General features: G+C 36.6%; 1 protein-coding gene across 1 annotated transcript in view; it reads left to right on the top strand.

The window, feature by feature from the left end:
* The window catches only part of LOC149233681 (ubiquitin carboxyl-terminal hydrolase 2-like), a 64,193-nt gene that overhangs the window by 35,673 nt on the left and 947 nt on the right, over positions 1 to 27,573 (top strand). The window lies entirely within an intron of this gene.

Raw genomic sequence — 27,573 nt, 5'->3', positions numbered from 1 at the left:
AAGCGAATGGACAAGTAGAAAGTACAAACAAGGTGTTGGAAAATATTTTGACAAAAATTGTAGCAAGTCATCGTCAGGATTGGTCACAGAAACTGCCAGAGGCTCTTTGGGCGTATAGGACGATATGGCGAAATACAATCGAGTTTTCTCCATTTGAGCTAGTCTACGGGAAATCTCCCTTGTTTCCGGTTGAATTTGAGATCAGTATGCTCAAAACAGCGTTGGAAGTAGGATTGGACTTATCAGAGGCCCAGAAACACCGGCTGGAACAACTCAATGAGTTAGACGAGATTCATTCAGAAGCTGTCCAGAAAACTACTGCTGTTCAACAACAGAGAATGAAATGGCACGATAAATTTATCAAGAACCAAGTGTTTCGTACAGGGGACTGGGCATTGTTATGACACTCGGTTCAAAGATTTTAAAGGAAAGCTTCGCACTTGTTGGATGAGACCCTATGAAGTGGACGCTGTATTTGCCAATAACACAGTTAGATTGGTTACAGTAGATGAAAATTGTACTTCCTTTCTTGTGAACGGACACCGTTTGAAGTTATACCATTGTCCAACGTCTAAAGATGCCTTCATAAAACATCTTTCTGATACATCTGGTTTGATGGTTGTTGGTGCAGCGAATGCTCCCTCTGCCTTTAAAAAAGAATATATATATATATATATATATATATATATATATATATATATAAGTCACCGGATTCGTCCTAAACCCCCTACAAATCCCGAATCCAGCGAATCCGACACGATATAGATATATATATATATATAAGTCACCGGATTCGTCCTAAACCCCCTACAAATCCCGAATCCAGCGAATCCGACACGATTCAGTCCGGATTCATGTCCAAATCATATGACACGTCGTGTCCTTTTTTGACATGTCGAATTTGAGGTCGTGTCACGATTTTCAAAAGCGTGTCACGATTTTGGGAAACGTGTCCTGTTCATGGTAATGTTAAATTCTTAAAGTAAAAATGACATTCTCCTTAATCTTCATTTTCATCCTTTTACTTAAATTTTTAACATTACCATGAAATGACTCAGGATGTTTGAGAGTGGTTCCGACCTCATTGGATTTCATATGGAGAAAGTAGAATTTTAGATTTCATTCAAAATCCAGCAAACTTATCAGTTTTTCAGGGTTTTAGGATTGGGGGATTGCAATGTTTCCATTGAATTTTGTCATGTATTAGGGTATGGAACTTGTATTTAATCAAGAGCACCAATCCCTCTATGTACCTTGATGTTAGTGACATTGGTTGTCGAACTCCTGTATCATGACCCTCCTAAAAATGTACGCATCACTCAAACAAAATCTTGACTTGACATGTTATGCTTGTTCTATCTTATGTTAATGCTTAAAGGGTGATATTAATGACAAAGATCCCTATACAGATACAGAGGTAATGACAAAGATAACTCTGGATATTAATGCTTAGAGGGTGATATTAATGACAAAGATCCTGATTTTCCAACAAGACTAAAAAATTAGACATTTCTCGTGGTGGCAAGAGGGCCAAGCATAAGAAATAGATAATAGATTGACATGTATTTGAATTTTGTATGTACTATGCATGCTAATAGCTATAGATGAAGATCTATGTTTGAAATCAATAAATTTGTATCATTAATTAAAATTTGTGTAAGAAATATGATAATATCTAATTTTTAATATATATATATATATATTATATATATATATATATTATATATATATATGTATATTATATATATATATATTTAATAAAATAATATATAACGTGTCCTGTTCTGGGGGGTCAGCGTGTCCGAATTCGACACCACGAATCTCGAATCCTACGTGTCCCGTATCCCTGTGTCAGGCGACTTAGTTGGATGCAATATTACATAAAGGCATATTCTATGGAGCTATCGGGTCCGCATATTATATCGCAATTGGGGGTTTTATCACTGTTTACATAACTTAATATAATAGAACTGCCGATAAGATTTTTGTCGATATTATATACTGTCGAAAGGGTTCCCATGGTTTATTACTTCCTCCGATATGGCTCTTACTCTTGGCATATGCGATAGATCTGCATTGTCTTGGCTCGTCGCTCATGTGGTTTCTCTTTACTCCTATGACTTCCGATACACTGCTCCAATTGCTCTTCTTCTGATTAGCTCTTCTCTGCTCCGATAGCTCTTCTTCCAGTAGCTCTTCTTTGATGGCTTCCGATGAACTCTTCCTACTCCTGTTGCTTCATGGATCTGCTCTGCTTGGCTTCACATCATTATTTACTATCCAGAATATTGCCATATTGACATCAATGACAGTTTAGATCAACAGAAGGTTCCTTTCTTTTTATGATGACTGGAGTAAGCATTAGAGGTATTTTCTTCTTCATCCTCCTTGTTGTCTACTAACAATACTGGAGTTTCTTCTTGACCGCATGCATTCTACATTTGTTCAATAGATCTTTTAATCTACCTTTTTCTTCCTTCACCTCAGTTCTAATTCCATTTAGAAAATCAGAAAGGCAGAAATATTTTCTCTTGTTGATAATTACTTGTGATATCTTTGAATTCTTATTATCTTTCTTATGTTCCTCTTTATTTTAGTTCATCAAGCAATTACCAAAATCAAAATGCAAAGATCAAGAACACTAGATATAGGCACTCAAGGAGGGATAAAACCCCTATATAGGCACTTCGCGAGGGCTAAAACCCCTATATAGGGGAAAACCCAGTCAAGAACTCTTCCTTCAGTAATTCAAATGAGAAAGACCCAGACCCTAAACTAACAGACCTACCTCCTCCACCAAGTCAACCTTCTAATAAGAAACAACAACCTTCAATAATCTCTTCTTGTCCAGCAGCTTTAGCCCAACAAAAACCTAGAAATTTCAGCCCCAGCTACTGCTATTGCTGCAAAATTTCAGTCTCCCAGCTACTGCAGATTTTCGGCCCCCTGCGACACTCTAGATCTTCGTACGTGTGAACTAGGGGAGAGAAATTTCAACTTCTAATGCTTGTGAGAGACCTCCTTCGCTATTCTTTTCCTCTTCTTCCTTAGAAGCTCACACTTTTTCTTTGCCCATAAACTGCTGATCGAACAGTCTGAGTTGGTGCTACAAATGACGTCGAGTTGCTCCAATATATAGGCTTCTTGTGAGGTTGAATTTCCCTGTTTGAGGCTGACTTGGTGGAGGCCTAGAGGATCGAAAATACAGTAAAATAAATTTCTTCTTTGAAAAACAAATCCCAGGAAGTTTCTTTTACAATATGACATGGACAAGGACACTTGACATAAATCCTAGAAGCCTGCAATGGAGGCTTTGACCTAAAAATAATTGACCTAAGCATGAAACCCATGCTTCAATAAGTTAATTTATTTAATAATAAAACTTATTTTTCTTTCTTTTGATAAATACATTACATCATGACTCACGTACAATTATGAAGACCGACACTAGTTACATTCTTCAGCACTGCTGCTGGCGAACTGTGCGTTATCCTTAAAGTCTCCATTTCAAATTTGAAGGAAGATATTAAATAAATTCTACCTTTATACCATAATATATCATTTTTCCATTCAAAGTTTGGATTTTGATCCACATTTTTTATTATAGAGCAAGCGTTCAGATCTTTGGCATATTCAATTTGAATCTCATCTAACCAGTCAGGAACTACTACTAATGCTGCACATGTTGTTGTGTCATCTTTTCGGGAAAGTGCGTCAGTGACTACGTAATTCTTTCCTCTTTTATGTAATATTTCCATGTCAAACGTGGAGAGTTTCTCCATCCATTTCTGTTGTTCCGTAGATAATGTCTTTTGTTGTAACAAGAATTGGAGACTATTGTGATCTGTATGAATCGAGAATTTGCTTCCCAATAGTTATTGGCGCCATTTATTCAATGCATGTATGCTGACAATCATTTCTTTATGATAAGTAGACTTCGGGCTTTCCCTTTTGTTGAGTTTGCGACTTTCAAAAGCTATGGGATGATTGTCTTGCATTAATATTGCATCAATTTCGAAGCCTGAAGCATCACATTAAAATCTAGGTTTGCTAGTGCTGGAGTAGATGACATTACACTCTTCTGCTTTGCTATCCAATGAAAGACATTCTTCTTTAACAAGTTTGATGGGGGTGTAGTCAAGTGCGCATAGTTTTTGATAATCTTCTATAATACCATGTTAATCCTAGAAACCCTCTTAGTTTCGATATATTTTTTGGTTTAGGCTACTCTTTGATTGCTTTATTTTACTAGGGTCTACCTTGACTTCTTCCTTGGATACGATGTGATCGAGGTATTCGACTTCCTTTTTACCAAAAGTACACTTCGATAATTTTGCATAAAACTGATTCTTTTCTAGTAAGGAAAAAACATCCTCTAGGTGCTCCTTCCAGGTTTTGTTGTAGATAAGGATATCGTTAAAGAAAACTAATACAAATTTCTGTAAGTATGGATGAAAAAGCTCATTCATAGTTGTTTGGAATGTAGTTGGGGCATTTGTTAATCTGAATGGCATCACCTTGAATTCATAATGTCCTTCATGAGTTTTGAACAAAGTTTTTTTCAATATCTTCTAGCCTTACTCATATTTGATAATAACTTGACCTCAGATCTAACTTTGAAAAGTACTCTACACCATGGAGTTCGTCTAACAACTCATCTATGAATAGAATGGGAAATTTGTTTTTTATAGTTATTTTGTTTAACCCTCGATAGTCTATACATAGTCTAAAAGAACCATCCTTCTTTCGAACCAATACCATTGGGGCTACATACAAGATTCTTCTTTTTGTAAAAACTCCAGCAAATATCAAATTAGCCTTTCTATGATTCTATCTTGTAATAACTCTACATTTTAGCTAATCTCGAATTAACCTTTCTATGATTCTATCTCTGTTTTGTGATGATGAAGATAGTGGTAATGTAGGGAGTGGAGGGGGGCGTGGCATTAGGGGAAACGGGAAATCAAATGCAACGGATGAGAAGATTGTATGTAGCAAGAAGTACAGACTATGCAACGTGTCTAGCCGAAGGTCAAATGGCTCTGATACCACTGTAGCAGAAGACAATTGTGTAGAACAAATATAAATATATAAATTTTATTTTTTATTCAATGAATGAATTGGTGATTACATGCCTTTGTGATGGTGTGCCTAAATAGGCATTGAGTGGTCACGAAGGTTTGAATTGTGATGTTTAATGACTTTTCCCTTCATTACTAATAATTTGTTATTAATTAATTAATTTTTTTTTATTGTCTATTGCTTATTAATTAATTATTTTATTCATTTATGTATGGAAACTAGGACGTGTCCTTTGGGGTGTCACACCCATTTCAACAGGTATAAATAGAAGATATAATGTCTCATTTTCACCACCAACGAAGAAGCAAGTCTTATCTGTTTTCTAAGGTCTATTTCTCTCTCTTGGACAACCACACGTATGGAGGAGGATGCTTTTGACTATCATTGACCGAGATGTTTGACCAATCATTGACTATTTTGTTCACTGAGTTTATTTGCTATTTGATCGAACTATTTGATTGAACATTGACCGCAGAATAGGCACAAATTCGATCGCAGTCAACCACAAGAGCCATAGGGCCGAATTTGACCGCAGTGAACACAACATTTGACTGCAAGAGTTGTAAGGCCAAATTTGACCACAGTGGATTGTAGGAGCCGCATGGCTGAATTTGACTGTAGTCAACTACAATTGACCTTAGTTGATCGTAAGAGCCACAAGGTCGAATTTGACCACAATCAACTGCAGTTGACCTCAGGAGCTACAAGGCTAAATTTGACTATAGTCAACCACAATTGACCATAGGAGCCACAGGGTCGAATTCGACTAAAAAGTTGACCACAGGTCTAAGTTTGACTAGGCCAGTTTGACAGCAGATTTTGGGCAATTTGACCAATGTTGACTTCTGATTTTTTTGGGCAATTTTGTTGAATTTTGTAATTATAGTTGGTCTTCATAATGTATATTTGGCCCTTGATGTATTTATATTGACTATTGTAAAGCATATTTTAAATGCTAGAGTGAAATGAAAATTATATTTTGAGTCAAGTCCCATTTGGACTTTTGAAAGAAGAAAATTTGAATTTTTGAATTTGAAACCTTTGGCTCCAAGTTTGTCAAGTCGGCCTCCCTCTAGGTGAAGCCGGCCCAGGCAGAGTCACACCCATTCGACCCAGGCAGGACACTATATAAAGACAGCTTGACCCTCCTCCTTAAAGGCACCAATTCACACTCTCTCAAGAAGACAGTTTCTGGGCATCCTAGTGAAGATCAAGAAGAACAAGGAGGACGTAAAGAAGGACAAATTACATCTCTCTTTCTCTCTCAATCTCGCACGGGTGGATAGTCTCTCTCTTTCTGCAGTTTGCATATTTTTGGGTAGTTTTTGTTGTATGGGCCAAAATTTCTGGGCAATTACTGGGGGCTGGAATTCTGGCAGTTGCAGGAGGGCCGAAATTCTGGGGCAGATCAGCAGAACGAAGTGTTGGATCAGATTGGGAGGCTTGACTTGGAGGGTTTGACTAGTTGTGACCTAGTTAATGATTAGAAGGTCTAGGTGTGTCTCTTGTTGAACAAAAGAATTTCTATATTGAAAAGGTTGCTGGGTTTTTCCCCTTAGTGGTTTTTCCACGGTAAATCTTGTCTTCTCTTTGTGCATTGTGATCTTTATTGTTCTACTATTCTTGTATGGTTGAATTTCTGAAGTATAATTGCTTAATGATATATTGGAATAATTAAAAGAAGATTATTATCAAAAGTAATTATCAATTTTTTTAGAAATATTGTGCTAGTCTCTATTGCACTTAGAAAATCAACATGGTATCAGAGCTTTAGTGAAGGAACATTGAGATCACCTTTGAAGAAACCCTACATTGAGATCATATTGTTGAAGTCCTTGTTGTTTTGCATCCATGGCTTCTTCTATGAAATTTGAGAACAAGTTGGAAGGAGCCTCAAACTTTAGAGCTTGGAAACTTAGGATTGATCTTATTCTTGCAAAGAACAAAGTTTTGGATATTGTGACAGGGAAGGTTATAGAACTAGTAGATACTGCAAGAAAGGAGAAGTTTAAGGAGGATGACATCACTGCCATGAGTCTTATTATGGACTCCATCAGAGATCATTTAATCTCCTATATTGCAAAGCTCGATACTTCCAAGAAGATGTACGATGCCGTAACTAATCTATTTACTATCAAGAATGTTGGTCAAGCCATGAGCTTGAAGAATGAGCTTCGTGATGTAACAATGACGAATGATGACACTATAGCTTCATATTTCGTAAGGATTTCACAAATAAGAGACCAAATTGAAGCAATTGGAGAAACTGTTTCTGATCAAGAGCTTATGACTATAGCACTCAATGGTCTACCTAGATGATGGGATGCATTTGCAGCAAGTATAAGCAACAGAAAGGAAATGTCCTTGTTTGAAAAATTGTGGGCCTCATGTGCTCAAGAAGAATCAAAGCTTATATCGAGAGATAGAAAGGATGAAGCTTCTCAAGCACTTGCAACTCACTTCAAGAATAAAGGAAAGAAGAAGTTTGGCTTTCAACACAAGAAGTTAAGAAGAAGATCACCTCCTCCCTAAGGGAAGAATGACATGTCAAAGATTCAATGTTATGGTTGTCAAAAATTTGAACATTATAAAAGGGATTGTCCTAAGATGAATAATAACAAAAAGAGAAAGGGAAAAGATGCTTCCGCAACTGACACTGAAGATGAACATCCAAAGAAGCCTAAAGGTGACAAATATTTCTTTTTCTTTTCTGCTCTAATAGGTTATATTGCAGATGATGATAATATGTGGCTGGTAGATAGCGGTGCTTCAAGGGACATGACAGGAGATCGTGGCAATCTCACTAGCATGATGGAAGAGTGACTATCTCAAAGGGTAGAGCTTGGAGACAACCAAAACAACGCAGCCAAAGGAGTTGCAAAGGCATCTTTCGCGCTGGAATCTAGTAACAATGTACATCTCAACAATATTCTGTATGTACCAGGTTTGAAAAAGAATCTAATCTCTATTTCATGTTTAGAAGATAAAGGAGATATAGTAGCTTTTGTGGATGGAAAAGTACATGTATGGCCCAAAGGTTCTAGTATGGATGATGCTAGAGTCATTGGAAGTTGTGAAGGAAGATTGTATAGGCTAGCGAATCAACTAGCTCAAGCCCTAGTACATGATGAAATCAATCCAAGTGAGCTATGGCATAGAAGATATGGTCACCTTCATTATAGAGCATTACTTGAATTGAATCAAATAGTTTCAGGTGTTCCTGAATTACAGATAGATCATGAGGGTGTTTGTAAAGGTTGTGCACTTGGAAAGAACATCAAGAAACCATTTCCAAGTAATGACAATAGATCTAAAGAAGTTTTAGATTTGATTCACTCTGATGTATGTGGTCCGATGCCTGTGAGATCACTTGGAGGTTCATTATACTATGTGACGTTTATTGATGACTTCTCTCATAAGACATGGATCTATCTCATGAAGACCAAGGATGAAGTCTTCACTAAGTTTCAAGAATTCAAAGCTGAAGTGGAAAACTTGACAGGTAAGAAGATCAAGATTTTGAGATCTGACAATGGAGGAGAGTACACCTCGAAAGAACTTGTTGTTTTCTATAAGAAAGTTGGGATTAAGAGGGAGCTGATTGTTCCCTATAATCCACAACAAAATGGTGTGGCAGAACGAAAGAACATGTCCATTGAAGAATCTGTCAAGGCTATGATGCATGATTAGGATTTGCTGATGTTCTTATGAGGAGAAACATCATTGGCAGATGTATACATTTAGAATAGAAGTCCTCATCGAATTCTGGAAGATATGACTCCTGAAGAAGCGTTATCTAGATGAAAACCAAAGGTTGGACATATGAGAATCTTTGGTTGCCTTGTTTACATTCATGTTCCTAAGGATAAAAGGAACAAGCTAGAACCTTCAGGAAAGAAAGGCATATTTGTTGGTTATAGTGAATCATCAAAGGCCTATATGGTCTACATTCAGAGCAATGACGAATTGAGGTCAGGGGGGATGTCACTTGTTGAGAAAGTTGCATATTGGAAGTCTAAGGAAGTCTCCATAGATTCCTATGATGAAGTCACAAGCATGAGGCTTCGAAAGAAGAGCGCTCGAGTTCTACAGAATGTCCTAAAGAGCCAGAAGGTCCTTGTGAACTAGTAGAATTTGTTCCTGAAATAAAAAAGAGACCAGCATGGCTTAGATCTACATTGGAAGAAGCAGAAGGACATGCAGCTCCTGATGGCACATCCATAAAAATTAAGAAACCTAAAATGGTTTCTAGCTATGCAACTCTTATGACTAACATTATTGATGTAGAGCCTTCCACTTATGAAGAAGTAACCAACTAGCAAGTATGGAAGGAAGCCATGAATAAAGAATACCAATCTATCATGAAGGATGATGTCTAGGAGATTGTGCCAAGGTCAGAAGGGAAGTCAGTGGTGACTTCCAAGTGGATATACAAGATCAAGCATGTTGCAAATGGAATTATTGACAAATACAAGGTGCGATTTGTGGCTAGAGGGTTCTCCCAGAAAGAGGGAGAATATTATGATGAGACCTTTGCTCCAGTTGTCAGGTACACCTCCATTAGATCTATTATTTCTCTTGCTGCTTCATTGGGATGGAATTTACATCAATGATGTGAAGACAACTTTCCTTAGTGGTGTGATTGAGGAAGAGATTTACATAGAGTAGCCTCAAGATTTTTAGGTGCATGAAAAAGAATCTCATGTTTGCAGGTTAAAGAAGGCTTTGTATGGACTCAAGTAAGCTCCAAGAGCTTGGCATGCTCGAATTGGTAGCTATCTGACAAGACTGGGATTTACCAAGAGTGATGTCAATCCAAACCTCTATTTCAAGGATGTGAAGTATGCACTTGTGATTCTATTGCCATATGTTGATGACTTGTTTCTGACAGGTGCTGAGCCTCTCATCATTCAGTGTAAAAAGAAGTTGGCTTCAGAATTTGATATGATGGATCTTGGTTTGATGCATTATTACTTGGGATTAGAAATATGGCAGAAACTTGGCGAAGTCTTCCTTGGTCAAGGAAAGTGTGTTATTGAGATCCTTCAGAAATTTGGCATGATGAACTGTAAATCCATGCTTACTCCCATGGTGACTCCTCTATGAAGTAACAAACACTAAAACAACTAACACTAAAACAACTAATCTTGTAGAAATTTTCCTACGCTCAACATTCCTTAGCTTCCAAGCAGAATACTATAAACAAGTCAAAGGTGTTGCAATGGGCTTCCCCCTTTCTCCTATTGTAGCTAACCTCTACATGGAAAAATTTGAGCAGAAAGCAATTGACTCCTACCCGTTGAAACCTAGAAGATGGAAAAGGTACGTTGATGATACTAATGTAAAATGGAAGCATGGTAAAGAAGAACTCAATAAATTCCTAGAACATCTAAATGGAATATCAAATGACATAAAATTCACAATGGAACTGGAAGACAATAATTGTATTCCCTTCCCGGACATTATAATTACTAGAAATGAGGATGGGACCTTGGGGCATCAAGTATTCAGAAAAAAGACTCATTCTGTCAGTTACCTTCATGCAGACACTCACCATTATCTAGCTCAGAAATTTGGGATATGTTGACCGTAAGAGTTGTTAGGATATTTGATAAAGATCACTTGGATCAAGAGTTGGACCACCTTAGTAAGGTCTTCAGAGGGATTGGATACAAGGATAGAGACATTTCTAAAGCCATCAAGAGAGAAAAAGAAAAGATGAACCCCTCACAAAAATCAACTAATTTGTTTCCTTCTAGCAAAAAAGCACAACTTCCTTATATACGTAGTGTAACTGACAGATTAGCTAAAGTACTCAGAAAAAGGAATATTGGTTCTATTTTCAAACCATTAGAAACTATAAAACAAAAAATGAAATCTATTAAGGACAACATTAATTAGCATAAGCTAAAAGGAGTCTATAAAATTAATTGCTCCCGTGGAAAAATCTACATTGGTGAAACTGGGAGATCATTTAAAACAAGAATAAAGGAGCATTGTGTTGACATTAAAAATCAACACTCTTGCAGAGCATTCCCTCCACACTAAGCATCACATCTGCGTGGAAGACACTGCTATCATTGCAAAGGAAAATCACTACTTCAAAAGAAGATCCAGAGAGGCTGTAGAGATATTAAGACATCCAAACAACCTCAATTGGGATGGCGGACTCAAAGTTAGTAAGAGTTGGCTCCTGGTACTCTCTCAACTCTCTTAGGTATTTATCCATTTTACATTAAAATATATAACTAATTTTATTAACATAGTACATGAATACTAGTATATTAATTTATTAGCATAATAATAAATGAATCTATTAGTAAATGATATATAAAGCAATAATCTATTAACATATTTACCAATAGATCAAGGTATTGTATTATTATTAATGAATTAATACTTTTGTTGTACTAATTCATTAATAATAAAAAGTACATTAATCTATTTCTCTAATGCTATATGTTATCTATAATATATTAATATAATTACATCTACATTATCATTGTATTAAGATTATGCTAAAACTATTAATAATTTATTAATTGTTCTTTAATTGATGTCCTAATATATTATTATTTCTGTAATAATTATTACAAATGCTTCTAATTCTTTTAATATATTATCATGATATATTATTAATTAATAATTTTTTCTTTCATCTATTAGATTTGCCCCTTTCATTTTTGGGCTTTACCTCCTGTCGACTTATTTTCTTATTTCCTTTTTATTATTTATTTATTCCTTTTTCCCCTCTCCTCTCCTCAACAGTTTACATCCTGATGATGGTCCTGGTCTAGACTTGAAATGTCGATTGAAAGTGATCACTGTGGATAAAACTCCGAAAACAAATTCTTCAAATAACTTGAAGAAGTTAAGACGCTCTCAATCTATATTGGTAGATCCATCTATGTACCGCCGATTGATTGGCCCATTGATGTATGTGGTTAACACCAGGCCAGACATTTGCTTTGTTGTGAACACTTTGAGCCAGTTCCAAGTTGAACCAAGGCATGAGCATTGGATTGCAGCAAAGCACATTTTGAGATATCTACATGGTATTGTGAACTATGGCTTGAGATATGTCGCAAACAAGGATGTACAACTTCAAGGATATACAAATGCTGACTGGGCAAGAAGTGTTGATGATAGGAAGAGCACATTGGGGGTATGCTTCATCTTTGGCTCCGCTATGATATATTGGATTAGTAGGAAGCAGAGATCTGTCGCACTCAACATTGTAGAAGAAGAATATATTGCAGCGAATGAAGCATGTACAAAAGCAGTGTGGCTTCGAAAGTTGTTTGCAAGACTATTTGACCAAGAGCTAGAACCAACCGTGATTCACCGTGATAATCAAAGTTGTGTGAAGCTTTTAGAGAATCCCATGTTCCATGATAGGTTGAAGCATATGGAGATCAAGTACCACTACATCCATGACATGGTACAGAGGAGAGTAATAAGGCTCGAGTACATCTCCATTGATGAACAAACAACTGATATTTTGATGAAGCCGTTTCCTAGAGAGAAGTTTGTGTATTTAAGAGATAAGCTAGGGCTTGTGGAGATTACCCCTCACTGAGAGGGAGTGTTGCTCTGATAACAACATGGATGGACATTCTCCCAATAGGGAGAATGGTCTGAGAGGCCTAGAGTGCTCCTTAGGTAGGATGGAGTGAGTGCCTCTTGGTGAGGAGACCCGATTACTCACCATGAAGGGTTGAGTAAGGTTTGGACCCAATCACACCCCAAGGAAGGGTGGAGTGAGCTCTTCCATTATCAGGACTCTATCATACATCAGGGAAGGATGGAGTGAGGTCTTCCATTATCAGGACTCGATCATACATCAGGGAAGGATGGAGTGAGGTCTTTCAACATTTGCACCCAATCACGCTCCAGGGAAGGGTGGAGTGAGGTCTTTCAGCATCTAGACCCAATCACTCACCATGGATGGTTGAATGAGGTCTCGACCCAAAGTGCTCACCAAGAGGGGTGAGTGAGTGCCTGCTAGTTGAGTAAGTATCTCAACATTTTTGGCCTAGTGAGAGGCTTTGAGATTTGAGGACCTATCACTTTGGAAGAGTGAACCCTGATGTGTTGATGATAAGCCATGGGTTAGGCACCAACCAGGGTATGGCTACTAGCGGATGTCGATGGTAGATGATGATGCTAATGATGATGATGTTGATGATGATTTGATATAACCTTTCTTAGAGAAATTTGTCAACTTGAGCACATCTATGATATTCATTATGAATACCTCCCTAGTTAAGAGGGAGTGTTGAATTTTGTAACTATGGTTGGTCTTGATAATATATATTTGGCCCTTGATGTATTTATATTGATTATTGTAAACCATGTTTTAAATACTAGAGTCAAAAGAAAATTATATTTTGAGTCATGTCCCATTTGGACTTTTGAAAGAAGAAAATTTGAATTTGAAATCTTTGGCTCCAAGTTTGTCAAGTTGGCCTCCCTTCAAGTGAAGTCGGCTCGGGCAGAGTCACACCCATGCAACCCAAGCATAACACCATATAAAGGCAGCTCGACCTTCTCCTCAAAAGCACCAATTCACACTCTCTCAAGAAGACAGTTTTTGGGTATCCTAGCAAAGATCAAGAAGAACAAGAAGGACAAAAAGAAGGACGAATTACATCTCTTTCTCTCTCTCAAGCTTACCCATGTGGATAGTCTCTCTCTGTGTGGAGTTCACATATTTTTGAGCAGTTTTTGTTACGGGAGCCAAATTTTTTGGTTAGTTACTGGGGGCCAAAATTTTGGGATTCTGGTAGTTGTAGGAGGGGCTGAAATTCTGGGGCAGATTAATAGAGTGAAGTCCTGGATCAGATTGGGAGGCTTGACTCAGAGGTTTTGACTAGGTGTGACCTAATTAATGACTAGAAGGTCTAGGTGTGTCTCTTGTTGAACAAAAGAATTTCTCTATTGAAAAGGTTGTTAGGTTTTTCCCTTAGTGGGTTTTCCCAGTGTAAATCTTGTCTTCTTTTTGTGCATTGTGATCTCTACTGTTCTACTGTTCTTGTATGGTTGAATTTCTGAAGTATAATTGTTGAATGATATAATGGAATAATTAAAAGAATATCAATATCAAAAGTAATTATCAGTTTTTTAGAAATCTTGTACTAGTCTCTATTGCACTTAGAAAATCAACAAGTTTGACCAGCCTTGACTTACTAGAGTTTGATCAGATTTGTCTAGTATTTTGACTTGGGTATTGCCACAAATTTCTAGACAGATCATTGATTTGTAAATCTTACTGAAGAATAATTTATCCTAAGAAATTTTGTTGGGTTTTCTCCCTAGTTTGGGTTTCCCAGGGTAGAAATATTTTCTATTGTTCATGGTTGTCTCTTTATGATACTTACAATTTTCGCTATATTTACTGTTGAGATTTGTTGTGTATAATTGCTCAATGATATTAGTGGCATGAGATAAATTGTTTGAAGATCATTAGGTAGTAATTATCAGATCAAAAGATTGGTTTCTATTGTGCATCTTGTAGAAAATTCAACATGGTATCAGAGCTTTGTTGAAAGAGCAACCATTGAAGTCAGCCTAAGAGACAAGTGTTCAACAACTTGACTAGATTTTGATTTCTTGTCAATTGGTGCCAAGTCTCAGAATGGAAGATAGTGTTACAAATCTTTAGAAGGAAGTTACTTCAAAGCCAGAGGGAGTTGAGGAGAAAGCCTCCCTCACCCAATTTTATATAAAGCGAGAAGAGAGGCTATCATAACACTTATGTTAAAGTATGTGTTTATAATATTGATGTATTCGTCTTGGAGTCTTTATGCTTGTGTGGTACAAGAGTTAGAAGGCTTAGGGTTTGTAAAACCTAGAGAAGACTTGGAGGTTACGACTTGTATTGAAGTCTTCGATGAGAAAGTCCTAGGGTTTATGGAATGAAACCCTAGAGCAAGAATTCGAACACTGGATGCAAGTTTGTATGATGCATACTTGGTTTATCTCCTTGATAGCATGTGGAATGACTTGGTGTTGATGCTAGCTTGTTATTGAGCCTTTGATGTGGCTAGATAGCTCGATGAATCCACATGATGAAGAAACCCCAACCCTTACAGTTCATGCATGAAAAGGGGAAGGAAAGCAACATGCATCAACAATTGATGTTGAGGATCAACATCCACTACAAAAGAAGACAAAGGAATCTAAGCATGATGAGATTGCAGATGGACTTCAGTGATTTCTACAAGGAGGCAAGGATCAAGAAGGAGTTGACAGTTCCCTACAAGCCTCAACAAATTTCTTCCTTGATCAAGAGATAAGTACTTTACACACACACACACACGCACACAGAATATATATATATATATATATATATATATATATATATATATTCCCTTGATTATTATCATTGTTTCTATTCTTTGTTCAACCTCTTGCCCTTGTATTTGGCTTGGTTATGGCTTTTCCTTCCATGGCCCCCTGGATGGAGTTTGCAGAAAGGAAAAATAGATCCATTATGGAGATTGCCAAGGCAATGATGCACACAACAAATGACAACATAGAAGCAAGTTTTGAGACAAGAGGGTTCTCCCAGAAAGACGGAGTGGACTACGAGAAGATTTTTGGTCTAGTTCCCAGATGGTCATATTCTTGGGTTTGAGCATAGACTCAGTATGAGCGATTGATGTTTGAGAGGGAGGATTGTATAGATTGTTCGGACATCCATGACAATGCCAGATGACTGGAAGAGCTTCTAGTTTTGAAGGAGTAGACAGTGAGGCAAAATGGAAGGAGTAGCCTTTCGAGAGGACGTCATGAATTTGTCAGATGCTCAGAAACAAGAGGTCTCTAGGAGCTGTATGTCTTCTATGAAGGGACCATGTTAGACAACAGGATATGCTTCCTGAAAGAGGGAGCAACAGTGGCAGAAGGACTTGCCTACGTGACAAAGGGTAGCAACAATGGCAAAAGGACTTGCTGACGTGATAAAGGGAGCAACAGTGGCAAGAGGATTTGCCTCCATGATAGAGGGAGCAACCAAAATTACCTCAAGAAGATCTACTTCAGTGTCAAAGGGAGTTAGCCTTAGAGTTTGAAATAAAGGATCTTGGCCAAATACACTATTTCTTGGGGATTGGAGGTGTAGCAGAGAGCAAATGAGATCTTCCTCAATGAAAGTACATTGTCCAAATTTTGAGAAGATTCTATATGATGAACTGCAAGTCCACGACTACACCTATGGTGACTAATTTAAAGAAGCTGAATGATTCTGCTTCAGATTCATATTTGGTGGATCCCATGATGTACAGACAGTTGATTGGATCCTTGATGTACCTGGTTAACACTAGGATGGATATTTGATTTGTAGTGAACACCCTAAGCTAGAATATGGTTGAGTCGAGGCAAATACATTGGGTTGCAACAAAACATGTGTTGAGGTACCTGTGTGGTGCAGTTGGATATGGTTTGAGATATGTCTCAGGTGGTGAAGTGAGGGTGCAGGGACATATAGATTCAGTGGGCCAGTAGTGGAGTGGATAGAAAGAACACCTCAGGGTGTTGCTTTAGCTTGGGATCGGTTATGATATCTTGGTTTAGCAAGAAGAAAATTTTTGTCACACTCAGTACAACAGAGGCATAGTATATCACAACCAGTGTTGCAAGTCGTGAAGCAGTGTGGCTTTGGAAGCTTCTTGCAAGACTATTTGATCAGGTCACTTCATTCGAGACATGGTGCAGAAGGGAGCAGTGAAGCTCTAGTACATATCCACAGACGAGCATATTGCAGACATTCTCACCAAGCCTCTATTTAGAACGAAGTTTGTATACTTTAGAGACAAGCTTGGCATGATGCAGGATGTTTGCCTGGTTAAGAGGGAGTGTTGATGTCTTTGCAAGATTAGGCAGACCATTTCCTGAGAAGTGATATAGACTTGGCTGGGTCATGCTGATTTGACCAGGGGTGAATTGCCCAGAGCAATTGCAGGATTGGACAAATCTTCTCTTGAGAAACTAGGAGGACTTGGTTGGGTCATAATTTGACCAGAGGAGATAGATGAAATTCACATGAGAATCCATAAAGGACTTTGGCTAGGCCAAGCTTATTTGGCCAGGGGGTGAATGGTCTAGGGGCAGATCCTCTCCTAAGAAGCCATAAAGGACCTTGGTTGGGTTGTGCTAATTTGACTAGAGGAGATTGATACATTCACTCGAGGAGCCATAAAGGACTTTGGTTGTGTCATGCTGATTTGTCCAGTGGTAAATGGCCCATGATCTATGAAACCGGATTCATCCCCTAGGCCCTACATGTCCTGAATTCGGCGAATCGGACACGATTCGGGCGGATTCGTGTCCGAAAATCAGGACACGTCATGTTTGATTGGGACACTTCGAATCCGGAATGTGTCCCTATCAGGGCACTTCGAATCTGGAACGTGTCCCGATCAAGACACATCGAATCCAAAACGTGTCCCGATCAGGGCACTTCGAATCTAGAAATCAAGAACCCGTGCGACGTTATGAAGGCGTATTTCCCCATTCTATTTGCACATTCACTTGTTTAGTTTGTTGTGGTGTTTGGGAGCAAGGAGCAAAGGGTGTGGGAGCATTTTCAAGGAGATTCAAGCAACAGGTAAGTGCTAGAGTTGTTAGATTTGATGATGGTGATACTGTAGAGTGTTCATCCTCCACACCAGTAGATGCAGAGATGACTTTGGATACAGAGGAGGATGATGCAATAGAGAGCAGTGGTGACCATGATGATGAGGACAGTGACGCTGATTTTGATGATGACTCATGAGTCATGAGCTACCTACTGCCTTGAGGCTTTTATACTTGTAGACTTGTAGTTGTAGTTGTTTTGTATTTTCTATTTATATTTGCCATTGGCATTGCACTACCTATGTAAACAGTAACACATTTTGATTTTGATGGCTTTTGAGAAAACTACAATATCTTTATCTTACTGTCTTGTCTTTCTCCTATTGGATCACTGATGAATTGAATATGTATTATAAATTTATAATTTATTATTTATCATTTATGTAATTGTATTTGTAATTTTGTATGCATAATGTTACTTTGTAAAGCTTACATCTAGATGAAGATCTAGTTTGAATCAATGAATTTGTATCATGAATGAGAATTTGTGTAAGAAATATCTAATTTTTATATATATATATATATATTTAATAAAATAATATATAACGTATCTGAACGTGTCCTGTTCGGGGGGGTAAACATGTCCGTATCCGACACTCGAATCCCCGTATTTGTCGAATCCCGAATCCTTGTGTCAGGTGACTTATCCAAGGATACTCACATTGCCTACTCCGGGATGGAGTGATCGATATACGTGCATGTGAAGAGTCACATTGCCTACTATTGGATGGAGTGATCTATAAACATGCATGTGAGGAGTCACATTTCCTACTCCAGGATGGAGTAATCCATAGACATGCATCAACATGAACTTTTCTTGTGGAGGAGAAATTTCAGCCAAGGGGAAATGCATTGCAGGTAAGAAGAAGAAGAATACCTCCCTTGCTAAGAGGGAGTGTGATTTTTGTGTAGCATTGGGAGGTAGTCCTACATGCTAAAGAGGTCTCCTAGTCAACCTACGAAAATTAAAATAAAAATCTATTTTTGAGTGCAAGTCAGCCTAGAAAAGTCAACTTGGCCTGTCGAGTGAAGGGACGTGTCCCTAGGGGTGTCACACCCATTTCAACAAGTATAAATAGAAGATATGATGTCTCATTTTCACCACCAACGAGGAAGCAAGTCTGATATGTTTTTTGAGGCCTATTTCTCTCTCTTTCACAGTCGCACATGTGGAGGATGACACTTTTGACTATGTTTGACCAAGCATTGACTGTTCTGTTGATCGAGTTTATTGGCTGTTTGACCAAATTATTTGATTGGGAATTGATTGTGGAAAAGGCACGAATTTGACTGCAGTCAACCGCAGGAGTCGCAGGGCCGAATTTGACTGCAGGACCAGTAGGGTCAAATTTGATCGTAGTTGACCACATGAGCCGCAGGGCCGAATTTGACTGCAGTCAATTGCAGTTGACCATAGGGCCAAATTTGTTCATAGAGTTGACTGCAGGTCTGAGTTTGAACAAGCTGGTTTGACCATAGATTTTGTGTAGTTTGACCAGTGTTGACTTTTGATTATTTTGGGCAGTTTGACCAACCTTGACTTGTATTTTGACTACATTTGTTTGGTATTTTGACTTGGGTATTGGCATAGACTTCTAGACAAATTATTGATTTGTAAACCTTGTTGAAGAATAATTTCTCCTAAGAAAAGTTGTGTTTTCTCCCAAGTTTGGGATTCCCAGGTTGAAAACACTCTATATTGTGCATCGTTGTCTCTTTATGATCTTTACTATTTCTGCTTCATTTCCTATTGATATTTTTTGTGTATAATTTCTCAATGATATCAGTGGCATAAGATAAATTGTTTGAAGATCATTACGTAGTAATTATTAGATCAAAAGATTGGTTTCTACTGTGCATCTTATAGAAAATTCAACACTAGTGCTTAGTGAACTCATTAAGTGGAGTTGGACATCCTCTTTGAAGTGTTGGAGAAACATCATACCATCCGTCAAGGATAAGAGTTGTACATGTGAGCAAAAACATCTAACAAAATTCATAGAATCAAGTGAGATCAACATCGCCGATGCACAAACCCTAAAAGTGTCAAGAGTGGACCATATTTAATGAAAAAGGCATCAAAGTACTTTACACAAGCGTCATCTTCAAATGTATTTCTAGCTTATGATTTGTAAACAAGTTACCACGTTTAGATATGGGCGGGTCATTATAAGGCTCTATTAGGTGCTTCCATCCCTAAGGGGAGGAATGGTTCCTATGCTAACCCATTTATCAATAGGTGCAAATGATCAATAACATGGTACAGGGTTTACTTCGTGGAGGATGCCACTGTCTTGTATCCACTACGAAATTCCAACATCCTTGAGCGTTATGATGTGAAGAGGGAGCCATTGTGGGACCTAAGTTACCCCTTTCCTTGGCCTATTTTTACCACCCCGCTTGTGCGCCTTTTTCTTCATTGATTTTCTTTTTCTTTTATAGATATGGTGATATGGCTTGGGTTACAAGCATTCATTGATCATCTTTGATCCCTTATAAATGAAGTGTTTCATTGCTCATTGAGGTTGGGATATCAAAGTTCCCTTTATTTTAGCTCATGCTTTAGCTTAGAACTAGGTGAGGGCTAATGAGGGGAGTAGAGCTTAGGATAGGCTTTTGTCCATGCACTTTCATTTATGTCTGCCAATCTTTTGCATTTTAACATTATGGCTCATGATAGGGCTGCTGGCTGGCAAGCCGAAACATCAGGAGATTTTTTTTCTCCTAGGAGTCACCCACATGGGTGGGTAACAGGGCCATGGGATGTTTCCCTCTAGGGTTTTAGTCATGTAAACAACAATGTACTAATATTTCATATATTTGTGTGAGTGAATTTGTCTTAAGGTGTTCGATTTGTGTGGATATACCCTATTTTTCAAACATCATATCATAGTCATTCAATTTGAGCAACATATGCGATGTTCATATTTAACTGTGTATCTTGAAGTTTAAATACGTCCTGCTGAAATTTTCTGGTGAACGTGGGGTCCCAATCTGGAACATTGGAAGTGGGCATACCATGTAGCTTAAAGATCTAAGCCATGAAAACTTGGGCAACTGAGGAAGGAGTGAAAGGATGAGGTAAGGCACAAAATGAGAAGCTTTTAAAAGATGGTCTACCACCACCACGATGAATGATTTTTTGCTCGCTTTTGGGAGTCCTTCAATAGAATCCATTGAAATGTTCGTCCAAATCTGCTTTGGGTTTGGTAGAAGTTGCAATGCCCCTAGTATCTCTATTGATTCTCCCTTGTTTCTTTGGCAAGCATCACAGGATGCTACAAAATCCTAGATATATGTTTTCACACCCTCCTTGAAGAATGAATGCTTAGTTGATTCATAGTTTATTGAGGATGATGCAAGACCACATGAAAAAAAACATCTAAACAACTTCATTTTATTAACTAAAGGATGTGAATTTCACATGCAGTGCCTCTCATGCTTTGAGAACAGGTCTCCAGAATCAAGAGCACTGACATGTGACATGTCATTCTCTTTACCTTGGGGTCCATACATTATCAATTGCATTGAGCTGTTGGTAATGTCATTTATGTTTACCACAATTCACCCTTAAACAAATGTACGCAGAAGGTTATGCCTATGAACCATGTGAGTGTCTTTTGAAACTTCAGACATACATTAAGTCTTCTCCCCTGTTGAGCTAATTGATTTTCTTTGCAACCTCAGCAAACGCTGCACGACTTTCCACGTGCTTCATGCAAACACAATATGTTATGAATTGGGTGGTTCATAATCCAGTTTACACACAAAGCACAGAAATCATGGTACACATAGCACACAAGAATAAGAATATATATATATATATATATATATATATATATATATAGATATAGCAGTGAAGCACCACCCATATAAGACCCGCGAGTAGCAAGCCGGGTTACTCACATAGAACCCGCGCTTAAGACCCGAACTCGGCGGGTACTTTATTAAACCCATCTACCCGTGTAAAACCCGCAGGTTTGCCATAAGACCCGTTGACCCTCAAAAGGCACTTTTTTTTTTAATTTATTTTTATTTTTCTTTTCTTTTTTGGAAATGAGGTGGAGGGAAAGGGAAATTGGAGGGAAGAAAATGCTTTATTATTGTTGTAATAGGCCTTTGAAGGGGTGTTGTCACCTAGTAAGAATAGACTTTTCAAATTTGGTTATTTGATTAGTCTATTTCTTTTTCTTATAGTTAGAAATCCTAAATTATATGTTTATCTCGGTTGGCTGACTTATTTTCAAGGTTTCATGTGTAGGGGGCACCTATTTTCTAATAATTTTTCTTGGCAAAGATCTCAAGGAATAGTAGATGCCTCAAAATTTGAAGTCTTGGGATCCTCCTCGGCTGGAGTACCCATCTTCAAATACAAAAGAAGCTCATTACCACCTTGCACCAAGTTTCACCTCCAATCCTTCGAAGATTTCTCTAAGATATTTCCTTCTGTTCTTGCACATAAAATTTTGTTCAATATCTCGTGGTTTGATTTTGAATTTCATTGCTAAATCTAGTATTTGAAGGTTAAATTAGCTGTTGTCCTAATAGCAATAAAATCAGCTATGAAAAAGCTAAGTTACCTTGGCTTTTCCTTAGTTGCATAGTGTAGAAATTGATATCTTTCATTCTATCATTTCACTTGGTGTTTTTTGGGTTTTGTATAGTAACAATTTTGAGTGTTCCAAAAGCATTTTGGGCACTTTTCACATTGATTTGTTTGCTGGTTTTTAGATGGCCAGTGATCCTAAATGCTAGAAAGATTGGTATGAGAATCATTTATCATTTATGACAAGTATTTGAATTTTGAACTTGCTGACATTTTTTATTTTAATTATGGAATCATTAGTCCTTTTCTTATTTAGTATCTAAATGTTTTGCTTATAAAAATCGAATATGTTATGTCATACTTTTTTCATACTTTTATAGATATGAGATGATGTTATGAATTATTGCATATATTGTGGTTTTTATAACTTATGGGGATTGGAATTGTCGTTAGTTTCTTTTTTGTGCTTAAAATTTACCATATTTTAACTTTTTTTTTTTTGTATTTTGACGAGTCTTATATGGGTCGTTCTCGAGTCTTATACAAGGCAACGAGTCAATAGCGTGACGAGTCTTATACGAGTACGAGTCGTGCAACATTGATATATAGAAGTCTTATACGAGGCGACGAGTCAATAGTGTGACGAGTCTTATACGAGTACGAGTCGTGCAACATTGATATATAGAATGGATAGTGATACAATTGCATTGGTGTGTAAGTACATGTGAAGGATGATAACTTATAAGTCATGCTTGTTGTCTTATCATACTTACAAAAGAATAATAAATATGCATTTACGAGTCTTATAATTATATTGTACAATATATCCTTGGTATGAATTATTATTATATTGGTGGTAATATACCCTAGGTATATCATAAAATGCCAAGGTGCTAAAGCCTACATTGATACCATGTTATAAACAATAATTATTCAAATGAGCAAATATATTTAATCATGTTCTGTGTTGCAAGTACAATGGGATAGAAGACCCATTTAAATAGAATCAGCTCTAGGTCAACTGGATCTAACTCTAAAAGACATAACCCTAAGGTCTCACACACACACATACTCCATGTGATGCATTTCTGGGGAACTTACCGGGCTCTTCTCCTTCTGAGAATGGTAATGAGGATAAATTGGATTCTATAGGGGCTTGAATCTTTGTCACATCACTTAAAGGAGTAGAACCTGGGTGGGGTGAATAACACTACGTCACACAACTACTTGGGCTAGACCCAATTGACATCTGGGGTCACATACTAATAATACATCAATGTTATTATACCACTGGCCGCTAAGTGTTGCTATGTCACGATTGGCACTAACAATGCACTCTAATTGGGATCATACTATATTTAAGCATTATCATGTTACCGTGTTCTTGAGACTTGAGTTCTGGAATCGACCCAAAGCAGATTTTTTGTTTCAATTTGAAAGTTATAAACCAATCCAGTTAAGAAATGTTATAGTAATAGATAAATGCATTGGAGATCATTTATTACTACATGAAAATACATTCTTGTGATAATTCTCTCATGGATTATACTTGTTAGTGCATGCCTGATTGGTATCTTTATTTTCATAACCTTCCTTCGCTGGAGAGTTTAGTTCCTTACAACATTTTCAAATAATGAAAACTACAAATAATGCAGTCATTGATTGATATATACAAGACATTTGGGTTACAAGCTGAGAATCAGAGGTTTATGGAAAAATTGTATATTTAAAAATGACGAGTATCTTTTGACATTGCTGCTATGCGTGCAACTTTGTTAGATCTAGTATTGAATAAAGTAGGATACAATTATTTTTTGCAATGAGGTCGATCTACATAGTTGTTTGAACCAATGTTGCGAACATCCTGATTTTATCGTGAAAAAATCGCGAAATCACAATTTTTTGGCCTAGCCGATGTTTGCCATTTTTTACCAATATTTTGGTGGTATCTTAATTTTCCCGATGTTTGTTGATTTTTACTGATATTTTCTTGATTTTTATGATCTTTTGGTTTTCCAAACTGTTGCCAATTTTATCTTGATGTTGATGTTTGCAACATTGGTTTGAATTGAAGTTATGAATAAAATATATATAAAAATAATATAAATATAAATAATGATGATAATTGTAATAATGATTAATTAATTAGTGATTAGTATTGAAGAGGTGTGTCTCTAACGACATGACCGTTTGTGAAGGGGTAGCCTAGGTATATAAGCAGGCCCTCACCCTCATTTGTAATCATCTCAAATCTTTTGTATATTTCTTATATAGTATATGTCCTATAATGGATATTTACATGCCTTAGATTTTTTGAGTATTCTGCTGCATATATGAACTTTGTTCGTTACATTGGTATCAGAGCCACATCCTCCGATTATCGACCTTTGGCCATTAACCTGTCATCAACTTCTGTGCCGCTGTGATTCAAGTGTTTCACTACACAAGTTTTGGAGTTTCTCTGTTTCGCTAGTTTTGTCATTCAGAATATATATAGAAAATTAGAAAAAAAAAAGTAAAAAAAAATTGGAAAAAAAGAAAAGAAAAGAAGAAAATTAAATTAAAAAAAAAATAAATTATTTAGAAAATAAAAAATAAATAAAAAATTAAAAAAAATTAAAAGAACAAAGGAGAGGGATAAATAATATACCTGTGGTTAGTCAAACACAACATCAATTCTGCTGCATAGGGAGTCACCAACGTTGTTGAAACCACTGCTGGGACTGCAATTGACGGACAACCATAGGTGCATAACGCCCTACAAACTCGGCCTCGGGAATGCCTTGCAAACTCGGCCGAGATCTCCACAACGGACAAAGGGAAGTCGTTACAAGATTGATATGCATGCAAGTAATTTGATGTGATCAAAGAAACTAAAGTTAATCTAAACAAAAGTGCATAGGCACATTTGCTAATTCAAAACTCGAAACCTTGAAAGAGTCGAACCAGTGTCTCCTCTACTCACAAGGTAGGTAGTTAGTGGGCATTTTTGATTGAATTTGTGCACTCCAAAAAATGTAAATTCTCGTGGTCGATATCTGATTAGTTTAATTCAACATCTCAACTGTGCATATTTCTATTCCGCCTATCAAATCATCCTGTTGCGACTGTCCCCATACCATACCAGTCAAATTTTGTTTAAGAAAAGATCCTTATGCATTACAGATTACATTGCGACTGTATTTGATCACGAACAAAAAGGTTAGATAAAGAGTTGACTGAAGGGGTATGATGATCGACCCTTATAGATCGAATTAAAAAAAATAATAATCAATTAAATTTCAAGTTGATCGGCATTAGATTGAAAGGTTTAAAGTAATATACAAAAGACAGAGGGACACATATATAATGTGTATAATTAAAAAAGAATAGAAAAGAAAAAGAAGTGTTCCAAAGGGGCACATTGCAATATAAAATTTTTAGAAGGACATTTCAGAAATAAAAAAAATAAATAAATAAAAATTATAAGTGTGGAAGATATTATATCAAGTATACTAAAAAGGAAATATATTAAAAAGAATAATATTATAGACAAAAATATATATATTATTACAAAGATAAATAATAATAATAATAATAATAGTAGTTAGAAAAAGGTTACCATAAAACCCTAAGGTCAAGCAAAATGGAGTCTAATTCGAAGATGAATGAAGGAGTTGTGGATTCCATACATAATTTTATGTTTTGGACCAAATGTCTGTTTTGTCGAATAGAATATGAGTATTCATTTATTTTTAAAAATCGCACAATATTTTGTCCAACATGTAGGAAATTGTTTACTTTGGAAGAATATCAAAGTAATCCACATACACAAATTAAAAGATTAAAAGAAGAGCTCATAGAATTTCAACAAAAAAATGAGGCATCAGAAAAGAAATATAAAGATCTCGAAGCTCAGTTTTATGAAGCATCAATGGAAAATAACAGAGAAATTTTGCGTCTAAGGGACCATAGTCAAAAATTACTTACAAAGATCAAGAAGGCCAAGGCTACAAAACAAAAATTAGAACAAGAAAACGAAAGTCAAAAGAAAAAATTTCAATGAGAATCTATCAGAGAAAGAAGAAGAAAATTTGTGCTTAAAAACCCTTAATCAAAGGTTATTAAAACAAATAAAAAATTTTAAAGAAGAGAAAGACACTAAGAATAAAGTCAACAATCTAGAATATGAAAAACTTTCACGTTTAAAAAATCATAGCCAAAATTTGCTTAATCAGATTAAGAAACTTAAGGATGATAAGAAATCATTAAAGAATAAATTTGAAGAACTTGTTGCAAAAGAAGCATCAAAATCTCCAGACTTAGCAGTGTAAGTTGAAAATGGAACAAATATAGATTCCATTAATTTTATAGTTCTGACAAATCCAAATCCAATTGAAGAAAAAACACACTCAAATGTTGCAGTTCAGAGAATGAAAATTCCAAGTGAAGATTTTGTAACTAACTCAACAACATCAGAACTTGAAGTAAATCAGAATATTACCACACACATGATAAGGGAAAGACAAATCAAAAGAACTCTTTATCTACATCCGAATCACAAGAACAAACATCTCAATCAATCTACAAATCTGTATCACTAGGGACATAAACAACAAACTTATGTTCCAAAGAATACTGAAGTTTGCACAATCCAATCCTCTTATAACAATTCATCACAAATTTCCAGCAACTGCAAGATTCCACAAAGGATTGATTTAGGATGGTCAGATTCCTTCTCAGTTTGACTATTTTGCCTACCACTCAGAAGTTCTTATCACCTTGTATCAATGAAGATGACAAATTGAAGAATTACAAGACAAAGAACAAATGATATGCCTTGTCAGCAATAAGCTTTGAGAACAAAGCTTTTTGAAGAGGAAGACAATGTTATGAATAAAATATATATAAAAATAATATAAATATAAATAATGATGATAATTGTAATAATGATTAATTAATTAGATGATTAGTATTGAAGAGGCATGTCTCTAAGGACATGACCGTTTGTGAAGGGGTACTTGCCTAGGTATATAAGCAAACCCTCACCTTCATTTATAATCATCTCATATCTTCTGTACATTTCTTATAAAATATATTTGTCCTAAACGGATATTTACATATACAGGATCTTCTGAGTATTCTGCTGCGCATATGAACTTTGTTCGTTACAAACTTGTAATTGATGTCCATAATCCATAGTTGTGCTTTCTCTTCACAAACTGTATGTTCCCTCTAATCATCTTTATTCTCCTGCATATTAAGATAAGAAAATGAAATAAACAGGCTGAATTATAAATATGAAAACTACTAGTTTGTTTGTAAAT

This window comes from Pinus tabuliformis, chromosome J (assembly GCF_031772625.1).
Source record: "Pinus tabuliformis cultivar Carrire ecotype Pingquan chromosome J, CPIR1, whole genome shotgun sequence".
In the NCBI taxonomy this organism is placed as follows: Eukaryota; Viridiplantae; Streptophyta; class Pinopsida; order Pinales; family Pinaceae; genus Pinus; species Pinus tabuliformis.
Note: the sequence above shows the minus strand (reverse complement) of the source record. Positions and strands in the feature narration are given on the sequence as shown.